General features: G+C 47.1%; 1 long non-coding RNA gene across 2 annotated transcripts in view; it reads left to right on the forward strand.

Moving 5' to 3' along the window:
* LOC110257611 (uncharacterized) overlaps nt 1–24,273 on the forward strand; it is a 332,943-nt gene that overhangs the window by 272,252 nt on the left and 36,418 nt on the right. For both annotated transcript variants that reach the window (XR_014833452.1, XR_014833451.1), the window contains exon 3: nt 21,397–21,585. This is a non-coding gene — a long non-coding RNA (uncharacterized LOC110257611). The remainder of the gene's footprint in view (nt 1–21,396; nt 21,586–24,273) is intronic.

The raw sequence follows: 24,273 nt of genomic DNA on the forward strand, positions 1-24,273 counted from the left end.
CTATATTCATCAAAGGTATTGGCCAATAGTTTTCTTTTTTGGTGGTATCTTTGTCTGGTTTTGGAATGTGGGTGATGGTGGCATCATAGAATGTCTTTGGGAGTGTTCCTTCTTCTTCAACCTTTTGAAAAAGTTTAAGGAAGATGGACACCAGATTCTCTTTATATGTTCGGTAGAATTTGCCTGTGAAGCCATCTGATCCTGGATTTTAATTTGTAGGGAGTGTTTTTATGACATCTTCCATTTCATTTCTAGTGATTGGTCTGTTCAGTTGGTCTGTTTCTTCTTGATTCAGTTTTGGCAGGCTGTAAGATTCTAGAAAATTGTCCATTTCTTCCAGATTGTCAAATTTGTTGCCATATAGTTGTTCATAGTATTCTCTTATGGTTAACCTCAACAAATTTAGGAGCATAGAAATTATTTCAAGTATCTTCTCTGACCACAATGGCATGAAACTAGAAATCAACCACAGGAAAAGAAATGAGAAAAAACCTACTACATGAAGACAAAACAACATGCTACTAAAAAACCAATGGGTCAATGAGGAAATCAAGACGGGAATTAAAAAATACCTTGAGGCAAATGATAATGAAGACACAACCTCTCAAAATCTACGGGACGCCGCCAAAGCAGTGCTCAGAGGGCAATTCATAGAGATACAGGCCTTTCTCAAAAAAGAAGAAAGATCTCAAATTGACAACTTAACCCTCCACCTAAACAAATTAGAAAAAGAAGAACAAAAAAGACCTAAAATCAGCAGAAGTAAGGAAATTATAAAGATCAAAGAGGAAATCAATAAAATAGAGATTCAAAAAACAATAAAGAAAATTAATAAAACCAAGAGCTGGTTCTTTGAAAAGGTAAGCAAAATTGACAAACCCCTGGCTAGACTCACTAAGAAGAGGAGAGAAAGAACCCAAATAAACAAAATTAGAAATGAAAAAGGAGAAATCGCAAGGGATACTGCAGAAATACAAGGCGAGATATTTCTACCCCATCGCTGGCTGGAGCTGAGAGTCCCCTGGACCACCCGTGGGAGGCAAGGTATTCCCTCCACTTAGAGAGAACCAGCAGCCAAAAGCCCACATGCTGATCCCAGCCCCATGATGGCCATACAGAAAGGTGTCCCCTAGTCTCCTCATGTCCACCTCGGCTCCGCTGCTGAAGTCACGTGGCTGTCCATTGGGCGGTTCTGAAGCCGCGGCAGGGGGCGGAGCTGGCGGAGGGTGGGGACGTTGGGGCCGGAGGCCTGATGTGACAAAGCCTCCTTCCCACCCCAGCCTGCTGGGGTTCCTCCCAGAAGTTCTGAAAACAGGACCGGCCTGACTCGCTAGCACAGGATTCAAATCCCAGCGCGATGTCCACTAAGCCTCGTGACTTTGGGGAAATTACTTATGAGCCTCAGTTTTTCCTCTTCTGCAAAATGGGAATATAATTCACGTGGTATTATCATAAGCGTGTAAGCGCACATCAATTTTCTAGGATAATTTCTAGGATAACACAGAGGCTCGTTAATTCCCTAAGGTCCTCTGTCCTGCAGGGCCTGGAACTTCGAGGCCAGCATCCCCCCACACACACCCCATCAGACTCCCCTAAGATGCAGAGTCAGCCCAGACGTCCCTTCTCTCTTCTGACTCACAGAGCCCTGCTGGATCCCAGCATTAACAGGGCGCAGGCGATCCCACGATCCTATGCGAGCAGGTGCATCTTAATTTTCAACCCAAGTGTCCTACGTGTGTGCCGAACCGCTGGAGAGAGAATTTCAGCCCAGCCTGGGGGCTGATGGGGAGAGAGGGCTGAGAAAGTTTATTTTACCTGAAATCCAAGGATGGGCTAAAACGACTGTGTCTGAATTTGCAGTGAAGGTGTTGCCCGCCGACAACCCTCCCCCCTTCCCCTCCCTCTCCCCTACCCCCACCCCCACCCGAGGTCACCAGCTCAGAGTCAGCCTGGGTGTCTCAGCTTTTCACTCCGTTCGCCCTCGAGGGCTGTCACCTGGTCGCTCCTCCTTCCTGGCCACCCTCCCCCATCTTCAGGGCCCCCAGGCAGCCTAGGCGCCCCCCACCCCCGCCCCGCCAGGGGACCGGCTCAGGGGACCTGAAAAGGACTTTCCTTCCTGGGGGCAGTGGGACCGGCGCCCACCCCCCAGTGGGGACGGAGCGTGAGGACCAGAGGCTGTGAAGGGAAGAAAGAAGGGACAGAAGAGGGAACAGATACCGCGAGGTGAGGCGGGAGGGGCCCGCTCGCCACCCTTCTTCTGAAACTCGACTCCTCCCCCTCTGAAAGCAAGCAGACGCCCCGCACCCAGCTTGGGGAATCAGGGAGGAGCTCAGGCTTGAAGAGGCATCGGGTCCAAGCCGGCGGTGGCATAATTGCTTAAATCTCAGGTTTAACGCAAACGCTTCATCTGAAAAAGCAGAACAATTAAAACCAGAGGAAGTCAAGGCTTCTCTTTTCTGCATGGTGGATTTAGAAGGGCAGGGACCTAAAGGTGCCTTGGTGCTTTTCTTTAATCAGAAAAGGATAATAACTCCATTCTGGTCGCCCTTTGCTAATAAGAGGGTCTCTGCACAGGCCACTCCGTTCATATGCGGCACCTTGACTCCTGACAGGGAAATAGGACCTCTGACATTGTCTTAGTTGCAGGCTGGGAGTTCAGGTGACAGCAGGAATGACCTTGGCCTTCCTGGCCCTGCCCTCCCCCTCCCACCCCTGCTCAGACTCTGGCTGCCAGATACTCCTGCTGCTGGTGTCCCTTCTCTCCCCGTGCAGAGGGTGAAGTCATCATAAGCAGGTGACGCCCGGCCCCCCCCGCAACCTTCAGGTCCCACCGCACGTGCCAATGTCTCTGCCAAGCTTCCCCCAGCGAAGGTCACACGGTTGGCTTCCTGGTTTGGGTGTTTGCAAGTCTGTCTCCTCAGCTGACGCCTCGCCTGCAGCTTTGGGACACTGGCAGAGATCTCAGGCTTAACTCTCAGCCAAGTGGGGAAGGAACTTAAGACTTTAAGTTTCTCTGAAGCTGAGATGCTCCAGAGACAAATACAGCCTCTGGGGAGGGATTCTGACCCACAAGCACAGGTGAGGTCCCTTGAAGCCCCCAGGGCAGAACAGCGTCCAGCACATAGAAGGTGTTTAAATGGTGTTCATTTCGTGAACGAGGAAACGGATGCGTGATTAGTGAGACCTCCGGGTCTAAGGGAAACACAGCCTTTTTTTTTTTTTTTTAATTATTCAATGAATTTATCACCTCTGTAGTTGTATAATGATCATCACAATCCAGTTTCACAGGATTTCCATCCCACAACCCAAGCACATCCCCCCACCCCCCAAACTGTCTCCTCCAGAGACCAAAAGTTTTTCAGTGTCTGAGAGTCAGCATCTATTCTGCAGAGAAATTCAGTCTGTCCTTGTTTCAGATTCCACCTGTCAGTGAAAGCATTTGATGTTGGCGTCTCCTTGTATGGCTGCCTTCACTTGGCATGATAACTTCTAGGTCCATCCATGTGGCTACAGATGCCGGTATTTCATCCCTTTTAATGGCTGAGTAATATTCCATTGTGTATAGGAACCACATCTTCTGGATCCACTCCTCTGTCGATGGCCATTTGTTTCCATGTCTTGGCTGTTGCAAATAGTGCTGCAGTGCACATCGGAGTACATGTGTCTTTGCGAGTCACGGTTTTCTCTGGATAGATGCCCAGGAGTGGGATTGCTGGATCCAGTGGTAGCTCTATGTTTAGTTTTCTGAGGCATCTCCATACTGCTTTCCACAGTGGTTGCACCAATTGACACTCTCACCAACAGTGTACTAGGGTTCTAAAGTAAACACATCCTTTACAAGAACTGTGTAATATGTGCCATGACGTCACAGCACAGGATAGTTAAATACGAGCAAAGAAAGGGGACGCAGGCCCGATGGCAGGAAACGACTCGTCTTGTAAACAGTGGAGTCCGTGGGCAAAGAAAACCAGGAACCTCCAGATAGACAGAAAAACCACACATTGTGGGTGATAAGTGTCCTAGAGGCATTCAGAGAAAAGCAGGAAGAGGGCAGAAATCTCCAGGGTCGGAATGTAACCTGTTGCTCATGATGCTCTCATTACAATAAAATTAGCCTTGCAGATGAGAAGTTTCCATCATGCTCCGAGGCCGTGGCACTTCCGATCAAAGCTGGATAAGAGCAAAAATTCCTCCTCCCCTCGGAAGGGTGGAGCTGGGATGAAAGTCAGGGAATACGACCCCCAAACCCCTCCTTCCCAGTGAGTATTGCCCCCGCTCACGCGCCTGCCCCTCGTAACGGGCTTGCCAAAGAAACCCAGGGTGGCTCTGCCCCTGCCTGCCCACCCTCCCTCCGAGAGCGCATGCTCACTGAAATAAATCCTCGCTTTGCTTCCTCCATCTCCCTGTCTTGTTTCTGAATTCCTTCAAGGAGGCAAGAACCTCTCACCAGGGGAAAAAAAAAAAGACGGATGCAGGGTTATTTCCCAGACCCCCCGGTGCCGCCTCCCCAGAACCCCATCGTTTGGTCCAGGTTACCAGCAGCACATCCTCCCCGTGAGACCTCACGAGCATGTGAAGCAGCCCTGGCTTCTTCCAGATGGGACCTCCTACCCCCACTAGACCCAGGACAGATGCAATGGCCATGCCCAGAACTTGGATTTCATAGAGACACCATTGCGAAGGTTCGGGGAAAGCAAACACGTGACCACCAGCTGGCCTGCCAGGTGGACCCAGGTGACGGAGGCTCCTCGTCCCTCCCTCCCCTGTCCCTGCAGCGTGTGATCTGCCCATTGTTCCTACAGCGGGAGCCCTTCCAAGGGTGCAGTCGTGAGAGAAAGAGGTGGCGTTGAGACCACCTAGTGTGGAGATCAGCCACTGCCCAAGACGGGCCTCAGAAGTCAGTCCCCTTGCTTGATAAAACTGCCACCTGCCAGTCCAGAGGGGCCTGCTTCTTTCTTTGGTCTCTCCTCCCCTCAATGTATGGAAGAGGCTAGACTGCAAACCAACAAAACATGGATGCAACAGTTTTTGAGCATCCACTGCTGGTGAAGCTCCGTGCCCCTCCTGGACTGGCCACGGGCCTCACTGGAGTGAAAAGACCAGTGGAAAGGCAAGTCTTAACACCGTAGGATTGTGAGCCGATAGTAAGGATTGTAATTGATGGGCAAACAGATTCTTGCACGTTCTATTTTGGTTTCCCGCGGTGCACACGGGCCCACACATTCCAGATTCCTACCCACCTCCCTTGTAATTTGTCTAATGTATTTCACATCAACATGTCCACAAGAAAATAACAATACCAATATGTTATTTTGCAAATGTAATTAGGTAATCTTCTGGCAAGCAAACAAACTCCTTGCTTATGCAAAACTTGTTTTCAAAACATTTTTTCTCTTTTTCTGCCTGGAGCAGGCTTACAAATAAATATTGAATGTGCCAGGAAGTTGCTCAATTATTCATGTACTAAACTTCTGAAACCTGGCGGGGAAAGGCAATCTCCTTGAATGTGCCTCCCTGCCCGAAAGCTATGTGTTATTCACGGGCAGGGAAGAGGTGGCTCCATATTCATTTTATTTACCTGTCAGTGGCGTGTCTCCAGGTGAAGTTTCTCAGAATGCATTTTAAGTCACTTCTGTCACCCCAGTTAGCATCTTTCTTTCTTAAGCCCCAGTTTGAAGGACTCTGCCCCATCAGTTGTTGGAGCAGAGGTCAGAGATCCCCACTGCAAGCATCCGTGAGCTGTAAGCATCCGTGAGCAGCCAGCCAGCCATCACTCACGCCGCGAGTCGTTGAGGAAGGAGGTTCAATGAGGAAAGGGCATTGCGGTCAGGGCCGGGACATCCTACGCCTTGCCAAGGACAGTCATGACCTTGGCCGTCATCTAACCCCTCGGAGGCTCCATTTCCTCATCTTAGAACTAAAACCCTAGAAAAGTAGTATTTCCTCTGCCGCCCTCACTCGGCTGATGTCGTCTCTATTACAGTTTCCTGTGAGTCCAGAGATAATTCCATATGCCTAGGAAAATCCCGGAATTTGCATGCATCCCCCGGCCAGCACAACAATAAACATCCTTCCCAGAGCTCGTTTTCAGGAGTTAAAATTGATGGGTTATTCTTCTATCTAATCATTTCACAAACATTTATTTGAGGGTTCCTGGTGGCCGACACCTGCAGGAGGCCCCAGAAATACCCCCTGCCCTGGGTGAGCGCGTGGAACATTGACGGGCTGAGAAAGTAAGGAGAGAGGGTGGTAAGACGGCAGGTTGAAGGCAGATCCAACGTGCTAGTCCCCAAAACCTGGAGACAGAACATCATGTAGGTTGTGGGATGGACGGTGGACTAGAAACCCAGGTGGGGTGGAGACGTACCACCTGCATGTCACGGTGTTTCTGGCTCGGATGAGATGAGACAGTTGGTGGCTGACGGAGGGTCACAGAAGAAAGGTGTACAGGGCGTTTCCTCGGGGTCCAGCAGGTTGAGGCTCCAGTGTTGTCACGGCAGTGGCCTGAGTTGCGGCAGTGGTGAGAGTGCAAAGGCCGGCCCCGGAACTTCGGCATGCTGTGGGTGTGGCCCCCCCCCAAAAAAAAGAAAGAAAGAAAAGATGTAATTGAGATGAAAGGACCAGACAGACCTAAGAGTCCTGTTTGGTGGCGCAAACCCATGGATTTTATTAAGGATGGAGTGGTTCCCCTGGGACACACTCAGCCAGAGGACACACTCAGGGATCAAAGAAGGCAGGTGGATGAGGGGTTTGTAGAGGATGTTGAGCGACTTACTGGATGGATGAGACCTAGTTCTTCCTCCCCCAAACCCTCCCATGTAGCACCCCCTGAAGAGGAGAAGTGGGGAGTTAAACATGAAACAAGGGCTTCCCATTGCTCCCGTTGTGGCTCAGTGGGTTAAAAACCTGACGCAGTGTCTGTGAGGATGCCGGTTCGATCCCTGGCCTTGCTCAGTGGGTTAAGGATCTGGCATTACCATAATCTGTGGTGTAGGTCACAGATGCAGCTTAGATCCGGTGTTGCCATGGCTGTGGTGTGGGCTGGCAGGTGCAGCTCTGATTCAACCCCTAGCCTGGGAACCTCCATGTGCCACAGATGCAGCCCTACAAAGAAGGTAAACAAACAAACAAAAAAACCATGAAATGAGCCAGGCCACACCACTGTTCTTCTGATGCCTCCGCAGGCAGGCCTTCCTGCTTACCTGGAGGCCACTGTCCAGGGTGTGAGTTGAGTGGTCGGATCTGCAGCCGTGATGGGCCCTTGGCTCAGAAAGTTGGTTTCTCTTTTAACCCAGCCTTGGGGATCATTAGGCAAATCTCTGAGTGCCTTCACATAAGAAATTCACTCTACGTTCTGAGGTCTAAAAAAATTAAAGAAGCATGTATTTCGCATTCATAACCATTCTTCCTTCCAAACACACGCCTCCATCACTGTGGCCTGGTGTGTGTGGAATTTGACTTGACATCTGTGAGCAAGCCACCGGGCCTTGGTCTCTAGAGAACTTGATCAAAAGTGATCACATCCTGAACTTCCCACCGAAACGTGAGAGGTTTCAGTTGACGGTTGTCAAGCCCCACATCCTCCGCTGTGGCGGCTGAGGCGCTGGTAGAAATCTTTCTCTAGGACACACGGGAAGGAGGGCCGAGGCACAGCCCTGGTTCCCGGCCTCCAGAGCCTCGGCAAAGTTCAGATGGTTTTTTAAAGGACTCGTGGGACAACTTTGTTGGAAGCTGGACCTGCTGGATGCCAGGAGAGGGGGCGGGAGGCAGGGCCCTGCTTCTAGGGAACTCGTTCCCCTCCAGCCCTGGACATCAGGTGCTTCCATGGCCACGTGCCTGATAGAAGGCTTGCAGCGAGAACTCCCCGGGGCTGAAGACACAGCCTCCTTCCTGCGTCAGAGCCTCAAGGAAGCCCAGCTTGGTCTCTTCTTTCTCTGTTCTCACACTCGCCACACTTCACCCAAGCTCTCCCCTCCCATCCAGGTGGCACCTTCTAACCGTGCGACAGAGAAGAGCCAGCACTGCCTCCTGGTGGCCATCTCGTGGCTCTGCAGAGCGGCCAGCCTGCCAGTGCCGCCTTCTCGGGATCAGTTCAGAGAGGGAAAGGGAGACGCTTCCCTGTGTTCTTCAGCCAGTAAAAGTGACGGGAGGAGGGAAAGGGGGAGCGCAACCGAGACAAAGTGTGGCTCGGCCCAGCATCCTTGCCTGACTTTTACCGGCACAGGCGGTGCCACAGGACCCACTCCCCACTCTGGGTCCGTGCCCTCCCGCCCTGTCCTGTCCCCCATACAGAACCCTCTCTCAGTGAGGGCCTGGGACCTGTCGCTTATGGGTTCTTATGAAAGCCACAGCCCCTGTGGTTCCCACCAGGAGAACTCTATCAGAGATTTTTTTTTTTAAATTTTACCAAACTTTTATTTTTTATTTTATTTTTTATTACTCAAATGAATTAATCACCTCTGTAGTTGTAGAATGATCATCACAATCCAGTTTCACAGGATTTCCATCCCACACCCCAAGCACATCCCCCACCCCCCAAACTGTCTCCTCCGGAGACCAAAAGTTCTTCAATGTCTGTGAGTCAGCATCTGTTCTGCAGAGAAATTCAGTCTGTCCTTGTTTTAAATTCCACTTGTCAGTGAAAGCATTTGATGTTGGTGTCTCCTTGTATGGCTGACGTCACTTAGCAGGATAATGTCTAGGTCCATCCATGTGGCTACAAAGGCTGGTATTTTGTTCCTTTTAATGGCTGAGGAATATTCCATTGTGTGTATGCGCCACATCTTCTGGATCCTCTCCTCTGTCGATGGGCATTTAGGTTGTTTCCATGTCTTGGCTGTTGCAAACAGTGCTGCAGTGCACATGGGAGTACATGTGTCTTTGCGAGTCGTGGTTTTCTCTGGATAGATGCCCAGGAGTGGGATTGCTGGATCCAATGGTAGCTCTAGTTTTAGTTTTCTGAGGCATCTCCATACTGTTTTCCAGAGTGGTTGCACCAATTGACACTCCCACCCACAGTGTACTAGGGTTCCCTTTTCTCCACACCCTCTCCAGCACTTATCAGAGATATTTTTTTAAAACATCATACAAAAAGAGGAAAATTAATTAAAGGGGAGTTAATGTGCATCCTTGCTGGCAACTCTCCCAAGCTGTTAACGGTCATCTGACATCTAATCCCTAAGAGCACCTCTCCCATTCCTGTATCTCCTTCAAAGTTCTCCCTCCGCTCCCCCGAGACCACTCCCTTCATTCTACTCCCAGGTTCCAAACAAAAAACAACAAGCGACAGCCCCTGCCCACTCTGTTCATCCCGCCTCCTCCCAGTCTGGACCTGGCCCCGGGCCCTGCCCCCTCCTCGTTCACTGTGAATATAGCCCCCGTTCCCCGCGTCCTGTCTTTCTTCTTCCGGCTCCAGCCCTTCTAGCTTCTCTCCTCGCTGACCTGTGTTCACAGGTGCTGGAAGCACCTGCCAGGTCCAGCCGACTCTCTGTGTGGGAGGGGTGAGCCCACCTGAAATGTCAGACCCCTCGATGTACCGGGAAGAGCAAGGCTGGAAATTCTGTATCTGAGATGTCCCATCAAAGCCCCTGGCCCTCGTGTGACGCGTGCCCTTGCTGTTGCTTTCTCTGGCCCGGCACTCACGTGTGGTCACGGGAATACACAGGAAACCATCTCTAAGCCATCTAAGGGGGACCTGAAGCCACTGTGTCAGTTTGGATAGTTGCTGGCCAAAGGGGAGGACCGGGAGCCCCCTGGAGATCATTAGAGCCTGGCTCTGGACTGCTGCCAGTTGTCCGAAAAGCTTTTGTAGAAAAAGCTTACGTGAGGGGTGGGTGGGCTTCTGGGGGTCGGGCGAGGGAGAGTCCCCATTTGGCTCACAGGGAGCCCAGAGGAATAACGGACTCATTTTTTGTTTGGCTCCCAGCCCTGGGAGACGTCCTGCAAGTAAGCCCTGGTCACGGGCAGCCCCCCTTCCCTGATCCTCTGATCTTGGGTGGGGACTCAAACGGCAGCAAAATCCACCAGGAAGCCCCACGACCTGCCTCTCCTTGGCTAAAATCATAACCCACGAGGAAGACCTGCCACAGCCCAGAGAAAGGTAGGCCTAAGGCGCCGGAGCCCGCAGGGTAAAGGGAACAGTACGCCCCCAGCTGCCGCCCCTGTTTCACGATGCGAACCCCAGGGGAGTCCTGGGGAAGGACGGTGGGCTGATGACAGCAGGCTAATGCCTTCGACACTGTGCCCCCACTGGGGAGAATGGCAAGGAGTTCTGTAGAAAAAAGGAGAAAAGCAGGTGTTCAGACAGGACTCAGGATGGGGCAGACATGCATTCTTCTTTCTTCGGGGGGCTCGTAGTCAGCCAAGCTGGAGGCAGGAGATCTCAGTCTGATTCTGAGGCTGGTCTTCTGGGTTATTGTCTAGAATAACAGTACTTGGGAAAAGGGCATATTGAGCAGAGATTGGAACAAACTCGGAAAGTTCCTGAAAATCATCATGTGCTAATAATCTTACCCCCCAGGCAACTGTGCTCAGGGTGCCTAATCGGTAGCTTACGGGTGATTATGTTTAGGGTGCCTTAAGCCAGGGAGAAGCACAAGGAGGACGCTAAGTGGTTCAGTTTTAAAGTATTCCTTTCGAAGAGACGCCTAAGGCACGTAACTTTTCCCTTAGGTGTCTAAGATGCCCACGTCATTATGTGTGTCCCTTGAGAGGGAACCAGGATCCCGCCCCGAGGCTGTGCTGTTCTTTCTTGACTGTTCCTCCCTGGTCCCTGCATCCCCTCCCTTCCCTGATCAGCAACTGTCTGAACCTGCCCCTTGGAACTCAGGGAAGGTCCTGAAGGATGAATGAGGCCCCTTTCCTAAAAACAAGAGACGGGAGACAGAGAGATGTTTGTGCCCAGGAGCCCTGCGGGGTTGGCAAGTAGCTCCTGCCCTCCTCTTGACCCTGAAAGAAACTTAGCCCTTGACCCCAAGGCACCAAGTGACTGCAGAAGCCACACTGCCCAACGTCCCTGTTTTTTTCCAATCCGCCCTTCCTGTGTGGAACTGCGAGGCATGTGTGGTTCTATGTGTATGATGCAAATCCATCTGAAAACCAGACCTAACCTTTTTTGCTATTTTTCGTGGGGAAACCTCATGAGGCCACAGGTGAGAGCTAAGTCGTGGAAAGAGGCACAGTGCCCACAGTGCCAGGAGGGTCTGTGACCCAGCTACCTGTGCCTGCTGTGATATTTACCATTTGCAAGGGATCCTTGAATGTGACTGTTGATATCCAGGCTCACGATTTGGCAGATCAGGAAAAAACATGCATTGGACGGTGGGCAGTTTGGGGGGTGGGGGGCTAATGGTTTAGCTCTCATGTCCTGACTTCCCTCCTTAATGGACAGGGTGGCTTCTGAAACTTGGTTGTCCCCTATGTTGAGAGGACATTTATTGCTGCTTGAGTGATCGATGGCTGCGCGAAGGTTCTGGGGGACAGAAAGAATGAGCTGGACTGGACACTTGCTCTGCACCCTCCAGACCCACCAAATCCTTAGGAAAGAAGTCCCCCCCAGTGACTACCAAATCCTCCAGATCCATTCTCTGGCTTTCTTCAGCCTGCCCTCTTCCCTGGGAGGCTGAACGACCTGGACCCCATCCATGGCTCCCTCCCGTCAGGTTGACTCACACGAAGGGAAGTAACGACAGGAGACTGGACGGGGGAACAGAGTGCTTCTTTCCCGATTCCTCTGTGATGGCTGTTTCAGGTGGAAGTGAGTGTCTCCACCAAAAACCACAGTCCCTGCCGGGAAACGCTCTGCGGCAACACGCGCTACCATCTCGGGTCCTGGTCAACTTTCCCGCCTTAACCTACAGTCCCGAGGGTGGCAATGGCTCCCCAGTGTCGCTGGATTTAGACCGTCAACCATCCCTCTTGGTTTCCTGTAACCCTGCTCGCACATCTATAAACAGCCTCTTCCTTCCTCAGTGACCCGCCTGAGTGTGGCATCTGCTTCCGGTGAGAGTGTAAGTGGTTTTAGATCAGATTCTCAGAGCAAAACTTCATGTCATTAGAAATCAGCAACAGGAGTTCCCGTTGTCGCACAGTGGTTAACGAATCCGACTAGGGACCATGAGGTTGCGGGTTCAGTCCCTGGTCTTGCTCCGTGGGTTAAGGATCCGGCGTTGCCGTGAGCTGTGGTGTGGGTTGCAGATGCAGCTCGGATCCTGCGTTGCTGTGGCTCTGGCGTAGGCCGGTGGCTACAGCTCCGATTCAACCCCTAGCCTGGGAACCTCCATATGCCGCAGGAGCGGCCCAAGAAATAGCAAAAAGACAAAAAAAAAAAAAAAAAAAAAAAAAAGAAAGAAATCAGCAACAAGCACAGACCTAAAATGGACTCCCTTAAATAACACGAGATAATGTGATTCACATCGGAAGCTATGAAATATTTAGACCCGGATGACAAGAAGTGTACTGCAGCAGAGTCACTTACTGTCAGCCCCCCACATGGGAAACCTGCGCATTAATAAAAGAAAACGTTTAAGGTAAAGGTCTCAAGAACTTAAAATTGTAGGATAAGCTTTTAAAAGCAGGGTGGATATAATAGATAAGACATTAACAAAATGGAAAAAGAAACAAATGAGCTTCGACCAAACAAAAACTTGCTTTTAAAAATCTTTAGGGACAGAGTTTCCCGTCGTGGCGCAGTGGAAACGAATCCGACTAGGAACCATGAGGTTGTGGGTTCGATCCCTGGCCTCGCTCCGTGGGCTAAGGATCCGGCGTTGCCGTGAGCTGTGGTGTAGGTCGAAGACGCGGCTCGGATCTGGCGTGGCTGTAGGCGGGCAGCTACAGCTCCGCTTAGACCCCTAGCCTGGGAACCTCCATGTGCTTCAAGTGCAGCCCTCAAAAGACAAAAGACAAAAATAAATGAATAAATAAATAAAGTAGGACTTTGTAAAAAGCAAACAACCACCAAAAAACCTCTAGGGAGAAAGATCAACAAGAAGAAGAGGAACAAAAATTTTCTTATTAGGTATCAAGACATTATAAAACTTCAGTAATGAAAATGCTATGACATCAGTGCCAACAGATAGAGTGAGAAGGGTAAAGAGGACAGAGAATCACCTACTAATTATAGAACATTGATGACTGACCATCACAGATCAGAGAAGGGAAGCTAAGCTATGCAATAAACAGAGCTGGGGAAATTGGTTATGCAGTCATAAAAAAAGCTGATACCTACATCACAACAAAAATAGACACTTTTTTTAATGCATTAAGTATCAATATGCAAAGATCAACCCCCCAAAATCTTACCAAAAAATAGAAGACAATGCCTTGGGCAAAAGAAGAAATTATTAAACAAGCAAAAAAAAATCACAATCAATCAAGAAAAGGATGGATACGTTTAAGTTTATATGTGTGTGTCTAATGCATGAGTACTGTATAATGTTTGCAGAATTATACGTGTATAGATAATCAACATAAAAATGCATTCATTCACCCAATAAAGTGAGGGACTACAATGTGCCAATGATTCTACCAACTGCTACAACGTCTCTCGAAAATAGACGCCCTCTTGCTCCATCTCTGTCCTGGTCTGTATGTTTGCAGATAAGCAATTGAACAGCAATAGTAAGGAAAATAATACTTTTACCATCATCAACACCACCACAAAGGAACTTTATTTCCAGACAAAGTATCAATCAATGTATCAATGTAGCTGTGATGAGATACAGCAGACCAGAGGCTGCCTTTTTTTCCCCAAGGCACTTATCCAAATTGTTTGGTCATTCAGTGAGTCTTTATTGACTGACTCCTCCATGCCACACAGTGGAATCTTCTAGGATACAAGAAGAATAAGAAACAGTTTCTCCTCTTTGCAAGAAAGCCCTGAGATTATCGGTGGATGGAAGCAGACATGTAAACAGAAAGGTATTACATCAGTAATGAATCTTATGGTGGGAAATTCTTAGGGTGCTACAGGGTCATGTCGAAGCACTGACCCCAGACTCTGGGGAAAGGGGTAGGTGGGTTTATGGTGGTGCTTCCAAGCCCAGCAGTGAAAGCAAAGAATTTTTTTTTTTTTTGCTTTTTAGGACCACACCCGAAGCATATGGAGGTTCCCAGGCTAGGGGTCTAAGCAGAGCTACAGCTGCCAACCTACACCACAGCCACAGCAACACCGGATCTGAGCCACATCTCCGACCTACACCACAGATCACGACAATGCTGGATCCTTAACCCGCTGAGCAAGGCCAGGGATTGAACCTGCAACCTCATGAATACTAGTCGAATTCGTTTCCACTGTCCCTCAATGGGAACTCTGAAAATATGTTCATTTAGGTAAGTGGGTGACTCTTATATGAGATTTCTAAATGCATGCATTGCTGAGAAAGTATAATCTTGTGTTAAAGGCTGTCAGTCTTTGAGCCAAGAAAGTTCAGAGGGTCTGAACAAAACAGGTGTTGCAGCAATCTCAACAGAGTTGCTACAGCAGGAGTTTTCTCAGGAAAAGTCAGTTGACAGTGAAGTGACTCCTGTTTCTTGGGAAATCATAAACTGACAGGCAAAAAACAAACAAACAAACCCAAACCTTGGGTTTCTGTCCTGGTTTTGCCGCACACTCACTTTCTAAAGCCTACAGTATGCCAGTTATCCCCCAGAGTTTGGGAAAAACATCACAAACGTAATGTGTTTATTATGAGAATTAAATGACAGCATTCATGTTACAGTGCTTTCAGAAAGCAGTACACACATATTAAATGACACGGGCTTAAGACTCCACTAGTGCTTCGCATGGATGGAAATTACATCATTTTCATAATTGCCTCATTTTGTTTTTATTGAAGTAGAATTTTCATATAATAAAACGCACACATCTTTAGCGGATCCTTCACGGAGGGTGGCGATCTGATACACCATGTAATTAGCAAGAACACCAAGATGCAGCGCCTTACCACGCCCAGGAAAGGTCCTTTTCCCAGAATTAATTCCACCAAACCCCCGCCACTGCCCCGTGTCTATCACCATGTTTATGAAGGAGTACGGTCTGTATTTTTCTTCTTTGGTGACGTCCCTGTCAGATTTCTGGCCTCAGGGTGATGCCGGCCACATAAAAATACTGTGAGGTTCTTCGTCCTCCTCCGTTTTCTGGAGGAAAATGCACAGTGATGATGACATTTCTTTTGAAATCTTTGCTGGACCTCACTAGTGAAGCCCACCTGGGCTCCACCTGCCTTTGCTGATACAACTCTCTTTAAAATGTCTAAGGATATACATGTTTGCAGATCTTCTGTTTCTTCTTGTAGGCATCTTAAGTCAAATTGGTTTATTCCATATTTATAGAGTTAACTTTATTGGCATATGTTGTTCAGAATACTTCATTTCCATCTTTATTTTGTCTACATCGATATGTCCTTTCAAACGTTCTCATCCTGATTCCTTGTGCTTTATTTCTTTTTATTGATTAATCTAACTTGGAGTTTATTGACTTTGTAAATCTTTTAAACATATCTCCATTGATCTTGCTGATTTTTGCCTAGTTTTTACTTCATTGATTTCTGGTCTTAGGTTCTCTCTTCCACTGATTTTGGGTTTAAAATGCTCTTCTTTTCCAACTTCTAGACATGGAAGTTTGTTAGAAAAGGACAAAAGTAAAAAATCAATGATCGAGTGTATAAAGCTATAAATATCCTTCTCAGCAGTGCTTTAGCTGCCTAAGAGTTTCATCGTGTTGGGTTTGCATTATCCCTCTGCTTCAAACGTGCTCTGATTTCCTATGTGGTATTTTCTTTGACTCACAGACTGTTTTGTTGCGTAATTTCTTTTTTTTTTTTTTTTTTTTGTCTTTTTGTCTTTTGTCTTTTTGTTGTTGTTGTTGTTGTTGTTGTTGCTATTTCTTGGGCCGCTCCCGCAGCATATTGAGGTTCCCAGGCTAGGGGTCGAATCGGAGCTGTAGCCACCGGCCTACGCCAGAGCCACAGCAACGCAGGATCCGAGCCACGTCTGCAACCTACACCACAGCTCACGGCAACGCCAGATCGTTAACCCACTGAGCAAGGGCAGGGACCGAACCCGCAACCTCATGATTCCTAGTCGGATTCGTTAACCACTGCACCACGACGGGAACTCCTGTTGCGTAATTTCCCATTTGAGCCTTTCTAGCTCTCACGTGACTGTTGATGTCTAACACGTGTCGTCAGAGAATATACTTTTGATGACGTCACTCCCCTAAAACTAATGGAGACCCATTCTTGGGACGCAGCCTGAGGTAAATGTTTATGAATGCATCTGTTTTTGTATCCAGCGTTCTATTCGTGTTGGGCGAAGGTGGTTGACAGGTATGTTCAAATCTCCTACATCTTTATAGCTTTTGCCTAGGCATCTTATCAATTACTGAGAGGGGTTCTTCAAACCTCCAGCTCTGGTTATGGATGGATGGATTTCTCCATTCCTTCTGTCAGTATTTGTTTGACATATTTTGAAGCTATGTTATTAAGTGCATTCAAATATAACATTGCTATGTCTTATTTCAATCTTAGAATTGCCATCGTTTCTTGTTACGGTTTTCATTTCTCTGCTGAAAATCCTCATACACATTTATATACCGTTCCTTTTATCATATATGTTAATGCATTTATTGTGGCTATTTTATAGCCTATATCCGCTAATTCCATAATCTATGTCTTTGGATCTGAGTCTACGGACAAAATTTTTCTCTTGGTAATGGATCCCATTTTCTTGCCTCTTTGCTTGTCCTTTTTAGAATTTTGTTTTGGACATTTCATATAAAAGGATAATTTAGAATGAGATAGATATTACTTGCCCCTGAGGAAGGTGGGAGGCTGAATCAAACATCCTGCAATTGGGCTGAATCTGGGCTTTGTGGCAGCTTTTATTAGACTCATTGCACCCCTGGCTTCACCTATGTTGAGAGCCTACATCCCTTCAGTGAGGCTTAGAACCTGGGAATGGGTGAGATTCTAAGATTCCAGGCGTTGCGAGTCAGCAGCCACTTCCCAAGCCTTAAGGAATCTCTCTCCATCCTTCTACAACAGGAGCAGACTTTGATATGCTGCCGCTGGGCATCTGGGAGAGCCTACGGTGCACTAGGAACCTCCCTCAGCCCCTGCACATCCCCTAGCCTCCAGCAGGGGGCGGCCACGTACTTGCAGCCGTGCCATGCAGGTGGGGAGTTGGGACTCTACCCTCCTGCTCTGCCCTCTGCCTTGGTGCTGCTACCACCTGGTAAAAGACACCTGGGTACAACCTCCCATCACACGCAGATGTACAGAGAAACGTGCCAGGGGTGAGCGTACCCACCGTCTCTCCTCTTCCAGGAAGGGCTGGTGTCTTCCTGGAATTCCGTTCAGTTGGTTTCCTTGTGTTCCCAGTTCTAGGTTGCGTCTTAGCAGGGCTGTGACCACGTCGCTTATGTAAATGCTCTCACTTGGAGGGTGGGAGCGGCCATCTCCTCGACTTCCTGCATCCCAACAGCTGACGCGCCCATTCGAAGCTGCTTTAGTGTCTAGGGTGTGGATGTGCATAAATTGTCCTCAGGGTGCGGAAGAGTTACATGCAGCTTTAGCGAGTGATCTGGGTACATGTTCATTTCATCCGTTGTACACACACGAAAATAAATGGTCTTTGCTGCTGCTGTTTTCCGCTTCCAAGGGTTTCCACAAGAAGTGATACTGAGGGTGCCCAAAAGCACCCAAGCCAAGGGGACAAGTGAAGGTTGAAACCCAGCTTTTCCGCCTCGTGTGTCTTTTCAAAGGGAAATCTGTTCTTCATTCACCCAAGGGCTGCATTTGCAAAGGCCAGCAGCACCCCACTATCACTGAACCCTGTGGGCCGATAAACTCCTCCCGTAAATACTAAACATGCGCAACGCGACTCTCTCCTCCTGCTTCTCTGCGCATTAATACCAGCAATAGGAGTTCCCACCGTGGCTCAGCGGTAACAAGCCTGACTAGTATCCATGAGGACACAGGTTTGCTCCCCGGCCTCGCTTAGTGGGTCAGGGATCCAGCATTGCCATGAGCTGTGGTGTAGGTCACAGATGCAGCTCAGATCCCACTTTGCTGTGGCTGTGGAGTAGGCTGGCAGCTGCAGCTCCCTTTCAACCCTAACTTGGCAACTTCTACATGCTGTGGGTGCAGCCCTAAAAGAAAAAATAATAATAATAATGAAAGTAATAGAAATTGTGCTGCACCAGTAAAGACTGCCTTTCTTAAGTGACCAAAGTTCCCCAAATTCCAAAATGAGGAGCTCCCTGGTGGCTCAGCAGGTTAGGGATCCAGCATTATCACTGCTGTGGTGCTGGTTCAATCTTTGGCCAGAACTTTTGTACAGAGCAGGTGCAGCCCCCTGTCCCCCCAGTGAAGGAAGTGGAACATGCCTGGAAGATGCTGGCATAATTTTTTTTAAAAATGGAGACTTCTTTACTTAATAGTTATGTTTTCCTTACTCTTTCCAGAGATTTCTGCTGATTTTCTTGACTGTGATGTGTCTTACAGTTTATTTGTTTAAAAAGAAGCAAAAATGAGCATTATGACTATTTACAAGAATACTGCCTAAATTATCTGAACAACTTGTCATCTACCAATGTTTACTAACTTATTATCTCAAGAAATGTCAAGATGATTCACAATAGCCAAGCCATGGAAGTAACCTAAATGTCCATCAACAGATGAATGGGTAAAGAAGAGGTGCTACACAAGTACAATGGAATACTACTCAGCCATAAAAAATAAAATCATGGCATTTTTAGCAACATGGATGGACCTAGAGATTATCATACTAAGTGAAGGAAGTCAGGCAGGGAAAGACAAACACCAGGCATCTAAAAAAATAACACAAATGAACTCATGTACAAAACAGAAATAAACTCACAGACATGGAAAACAAACATACGGTTATCAAGGAGAAAGGGAGAGAGAGATGGAGAGGGAATTTGAGATTAACAGATACGAACTACTATATGTAGAGTAGGCAACCAACAAGCACCTACTGTATAGCACAAGGAACTACACTTACTATCTCGTAATAACCTATAATGGAAAATAATCTTAAATAGGATAGACATTTGCAATGAATATTTCTGTAATGAATCACTTTGATACACATGAACCGAACATTGTAAATCAACTATGCGTCAACAGAAATTTCAAACAAAATGTCAAGGTAAGTTTTTTTTTCTCCCTAAAGGGAATGTTTTTCTAATGAGAATAATGCCTTCCCTTTTGCAAAAGTTTTCATGTGGTGATTATATGGAAGTGCATTTCAATTTATTTTCTCTGTGTAAAGCCTTGCTCTGGAAGATCGTAAGGCTCTGGAAAGTCTTTGAGGGGTTGTGTGTGTTTCCAGGTTCAGCCCAAGTTCAGCACAGAGGCTGGGAGTGGCTGGTTGGGAAAGGTGGTTACAAGGAAGAGGAACAAGGGCCAGTGGAAATTTCACAGGTCAGAAAGCGTTTTGCTTGTTAATAGAAAGACTGCATGAAGTTAAAAAAAAAGTCAGTTGCAGGACACAGTAGAGGATGTGAGGCTTGACAAGAGTCAACTAAAACCTCTCACGTCTTGGCAGGAAGTTCAGGATGGGATCACGTTGGATCAAGTTCCCTAGAGGTCAAGGCTGCCTGGGAGGGCAGGTAGAGACACCTTCCGCTCAGGTGAGGAGCAAGGGTCCTCACTCCTCTGCTCAGACCACGTCTGGAGTCAAGACGCATTAGAAAGCAGAGTGGGACCCACTCCACAGGGAGAAGGGGAATGACGTGGGCTCCGTTTTGAACTCAGGGAGAGAAGATCAGAAACCGGCTCCAAATTCACCCAGGGCAGCCGTGTAGATCATGCTTCTCTGCGTTGCTCTAAACCAGTGTTGGCACAATGAACCCAAAAGGTACGTCTTCATACATCTGATAATCTCTCAGGATAAAAGATGAGGAATGGCTTCCATGATGCTCCTTCCCCAAAGCACACGACCCGCAGATGGAAGTTTCCAGGAAAGGAAAGTTAGGGAAGGCAGTGCCTACGTGGAAAGTCCAAGAGCCAGGGCCCGAGCTCCAGTCTGAGCAGTGACATTTCAACCATCGCTTTCCACTCCTGAAACAATGCCGTTGAGAGCCAGGCATCACAGTAAAAGAACGGTCACCTGAGAAGGTGTCTCGGTTCATAGCAGCTACCAGGAACCTGGGCATCTTTGCAGTGAGCTGCTCCTTAAAAATGGTGCCCAAGAGAAACACTGGGTCACCCAGCCATCAAGCACTCAGAGAAGTGACAGCCTTTGCGAGGGTGCAAGATGCTGAGATCCAAGGATGAAGGTAATGAAATAAAACGAATACCAGAAGCAACTACCAAATAGCTCCTAATGCCAGATGTTGAGTCAAGAGTTTACGTTGTCATGACTTCTATCAGTTGGTCTTCTTACAGATAAAGACACTAAGGCTGGGGTTAAGGACGTCTGGGAAGTGGGATGATGAAGACATGAAATCCGGGCTGCCCGGCACCAAAGACTGGACTCTTTTCCCCCTTTCTGTTTTATCTTACTTATTGAAGTAGAGTTGACTTACAACGTGGTAGCAGTTTCTGGTGTATGGCAAATGATTTGGTTACATGTATATACATATATATATATTCTTTTTATATTCTTCTCCCTTATGATTTATTATAAGGCACTGAATATAGTTCCTTGTGCTACATAGTAGGGCCTTGTTTATTTCATAGGCAATGGTGTGTATCTATTAATCCTAAATTCCTAAGTTATCCCTCCCTCCCCCAGCCTTCCTCCTTTGGTAATGATAAATTTGTGTTCCATGTTTATGAGTCTGTTTCTGTTGTATCAGTCAGTTCCTTTGTGTCATATTTTAGATTCCGCATATAAGTGATGACATAGATACATGTCTTTGCCTGACTTACTTTGCTTCGTATCATAATCTCTAAATCATCCATGTTGCTGCAAATGGCATTATTTTGTTCTTTTTCATGACTGAGTAACATTCCATTGTGTCTATGTACCATATCTCCTTTATTAGTCCTCTTGTTACGGACATTTAGGCTGTTTCCATGTTTTGGCTATTGTGAATAGCGCTGCAATGCACACTGGGGTGCATGTACCTTTTCAAATGATAATTTTCTTCAGACATATGCCTGGGAGTGAGATTGCTGGATCACATGGTTAGTTCTATTTTTAGTTTTTTAAGGACTATCTACTGTTCTCCATAGCGAATGCACCAATTTACATTCCCGCCAACAGCACAGGAGGGTTCCCTTTCCTCCACACCCTCTCCAGCATTTGTTATCTGTAGACTTCTGCATGATGGCCATTCTGCCTGGTGTGAGGTACTGCCTCATTGTAGTTCTGAGTTGCTTTTCTCTAAAAATTAGTGACATTGAGCTTCTTTTCACATGGCAGGCAAGGTTTTTAACCAGTACACAGTGGCACCTCCACTGAGACTGCAGAGGGATGGCAGAAGACGGAAATTCCATGAGCCAGAACAGCTGCCAAGAGCTTCACTCAGGCCCCAGTGAGAGACCACCAGGAACCCTAAGCTACCACAGGCCTTTTTCTGCCACTGCAGTATCTTCGTGCTGAGGGCGAACGGTAATGTTATGATTTTCTTTATTATTACGGAAATGAATTTATCACCTCTGTAGTTGTATAATGGTCATCACAATCCAGTTTCACAGGATGTCCATCCCACAGCCCAAGCACATCCCCCACCCCCCAAACTGTCTCCTCCGGAGACCAAAAGTTTTTCAATGTCTGTGAGTCAGCATCTGTTCTGCAAAGAAGTTCCGTCTGTCCTTTTTTCAGTTAAAGCATTTGATGTTGGTGTCTCCTTGTATGGCTGACTTCACTTAGCAGGATAATGTCTAGGTCCATTCATGTTGCTAAAAATGCTGGTATTTCGTTCCTTTTAATGGCTGAGGAATATTCCATTGTGTGTATGTACCACATCTTCTTGATCCACTCCTCTGTCGATGGACATTTAGGTTGTTTCCATGTCTTGGCTGTTGCAAACAGTGCTGCAGTGCACATCGGAGTACATGTGTCTTTGTGAGTCGTGGTTTTCTCTGGATAGATGCCCAGGAGTGGGATTGCTGGATCCAGTGCTAGCTCTATGTTTAGTTTTCTGAGGCATCTCCATACTGTTTTCCACGTGGTTGCACCAATTGACACTCCCACCCACCGTGTACTAGGGTTCCTTTTTCTCCACACCCTCTCCAGCACTTACTGTTTGGAGACTTTTGGATGATGGCCATTCTGGCTGGTGTCAAGTGGTACCTCATCGTGGTTTTGATGTGCATTTCTCTACTAATGAGTGATGTTGAACATCTTTTCATGTGTGTTTTGGCCATCCGTATGTCTTCTTTGGAGAAGTGTCTGTTTAGATCTTCTGCCCATTTTTTGAGGGGGTTGTTTGGTTTTTTTTGGTATGGAGCTGCAGAAGGTGTTTATACATTTTTGGAGATGAAGCCCTTGTCAGTTGATTCACTTGTAAAGATTTTCTCCCATTCTGTGGGTTGTCTTTTCGTTTTGCTTAGGGTTTCCTTTGCTGTGCAGAAACTTTGAAGTTTGATTAGGTCCCATTTGTTTCTTTTTGTTTTATTGTCAATACTCTAAGAGGTGGATCTGAGAAGATGCTGCTGTCCTTTATGTCAGAGAGTGTCCAGCCTATGTTTTCCTCTAAGCGTTTTATAGTGTCTGGTCTTCTATCTAGGTCTCTCATCCATTTTGAGGTTATTTTCGTGTATGGGGTTAGGGAGTGATCCAGTTTCATTCTTTTCCATGTGGCTGTCCAGTTTTCCCAGCACCACTTATTGAACAAGCTGTCCTTTCTGCATTGTATATCCTTGCCTCCTTTGTCATAGATGAGTTGGCTGTAGGTGCGTGGGTTTCATTCTGGGCTTTCTATCCTGTTCCACTGATCTCTATTTCTGTCTTTGTGCCAGTACCATACAGTTTTGATGACTGTTGCTTTGTCATATAGTCTGAAGTCCAAAAGCCTGATTCCTCCAGCTCCATGTTTCCTGTTCAGGAGGCCTTTGGCTATTCTGGGTCTTTTGTGCTTCCAAACAAACTTTAAAATATTTTGTTCGCGTTCTGTGAAAAATGTCCTTGGTCATTTGATAGGGACTGCATGGAATCTGTAGATTGCCTTGGGTAGTATAGTCATTTTGATAATATTAACTCTTCCAATCCCCAAGCATGGTATCTCTTTCCATCTATTTGTGTCATCTTTGATTTCTTGCATCAGTATCTTATAGTTTTCAGAGGACAGGTCTTTTGTATCTTTAGGTAGGTTTACTCCTAGGTATTTTGTTCTTTTGGATGCAATGGCAAACAGGATTGCCTCCCTAATTTCTCTTGCTGCTCTTTCATTGTGAGTGTATAGAAATGCCATCCATTTCTGTGTATTAAGTTTGTATCCGGTGACTTTGCCACATTCGTGGATGAGCTCAAACAGTTTTCTGGTAGAGTCTTTAGGATTCTCTAGCTGTAGTATCATGTCATCTGCAAATAGTGATAGTTTTACTTCTTCCTTTCCAATTTGGATTCCTTTGATTTCTTTTACTTCTCTGATTGCCGTGGCTAGGACTTCCAAGACTATGTTGAAGAGTAGTGGCGAGAGAGGACATCCTTGTCTTGATCCTGATCTCAGCGGGAATTCTTTCAGCTTTTCACCATTGAGAAGGATGTTCGCTGTGGGTTTGTCATAGACGGCCTTTATGATGTTGAGGTAGGTTCCCTCTATGCCCACTTTCTGAAGGGTTTTTTATCATTAAATGGATGTTGGATTTTGTCAAGGGCTTTTTCCGCATCTACTGAGAGGATCATGTGGTTTTTATTCCTCAGTGTGTTAAAGTGGTGTATCACACTGATGGATTTGCAGATATTGAAGAACCCTTGCATCCCTGGGGTAAACCCCACTTAATCATGATGCACAATCCTTTTAATGTATTGTTGGATGCGGTTTGCTAGTATTTTGTTGAGGATTTTTGCATCGATGTTCATCAGTGAAGTTGGCCTGTAGTTTTCTTCTTTTGTGGTGTTTTTGTCTGGTTTTGGTATCATTCTGTGGCCTCACAGAATGAGTTTGGGAGTGTTCCTTCCTCTGCAGTTTTTTGAAATAGTTTCAGAAGGAGAGGTGTTAGCTCTTCTCTAAATGTGTGATAGAATTTGCCTGTGAAGCCATCTGGTCCTGGACTTTTGTTTGTTGGAAGTTTTTAAATCACCGTTTCCATTTCAGTTCTTGTGACTGGTCCATTCATCTTTTCTATTTCATCT

Source organism: Sus scrofa, chromosome 18 (assembly GCF_054392235.1).
Source record: "Sus scrofa isolate SSC_HxYL_T2T_F1_AM1 chromosome 18, Sscrofa_HxYL_maternal_Yorkshire_Landrace_v2.0, whole genome shotgun sequence".
NCBI classification, from domain to species: domain Eukaryota; kingdom Metazoa; phylum Chordata; class Mammalia; order Artiodactyla; family Suidae; genus Sus; species Sus scrofa.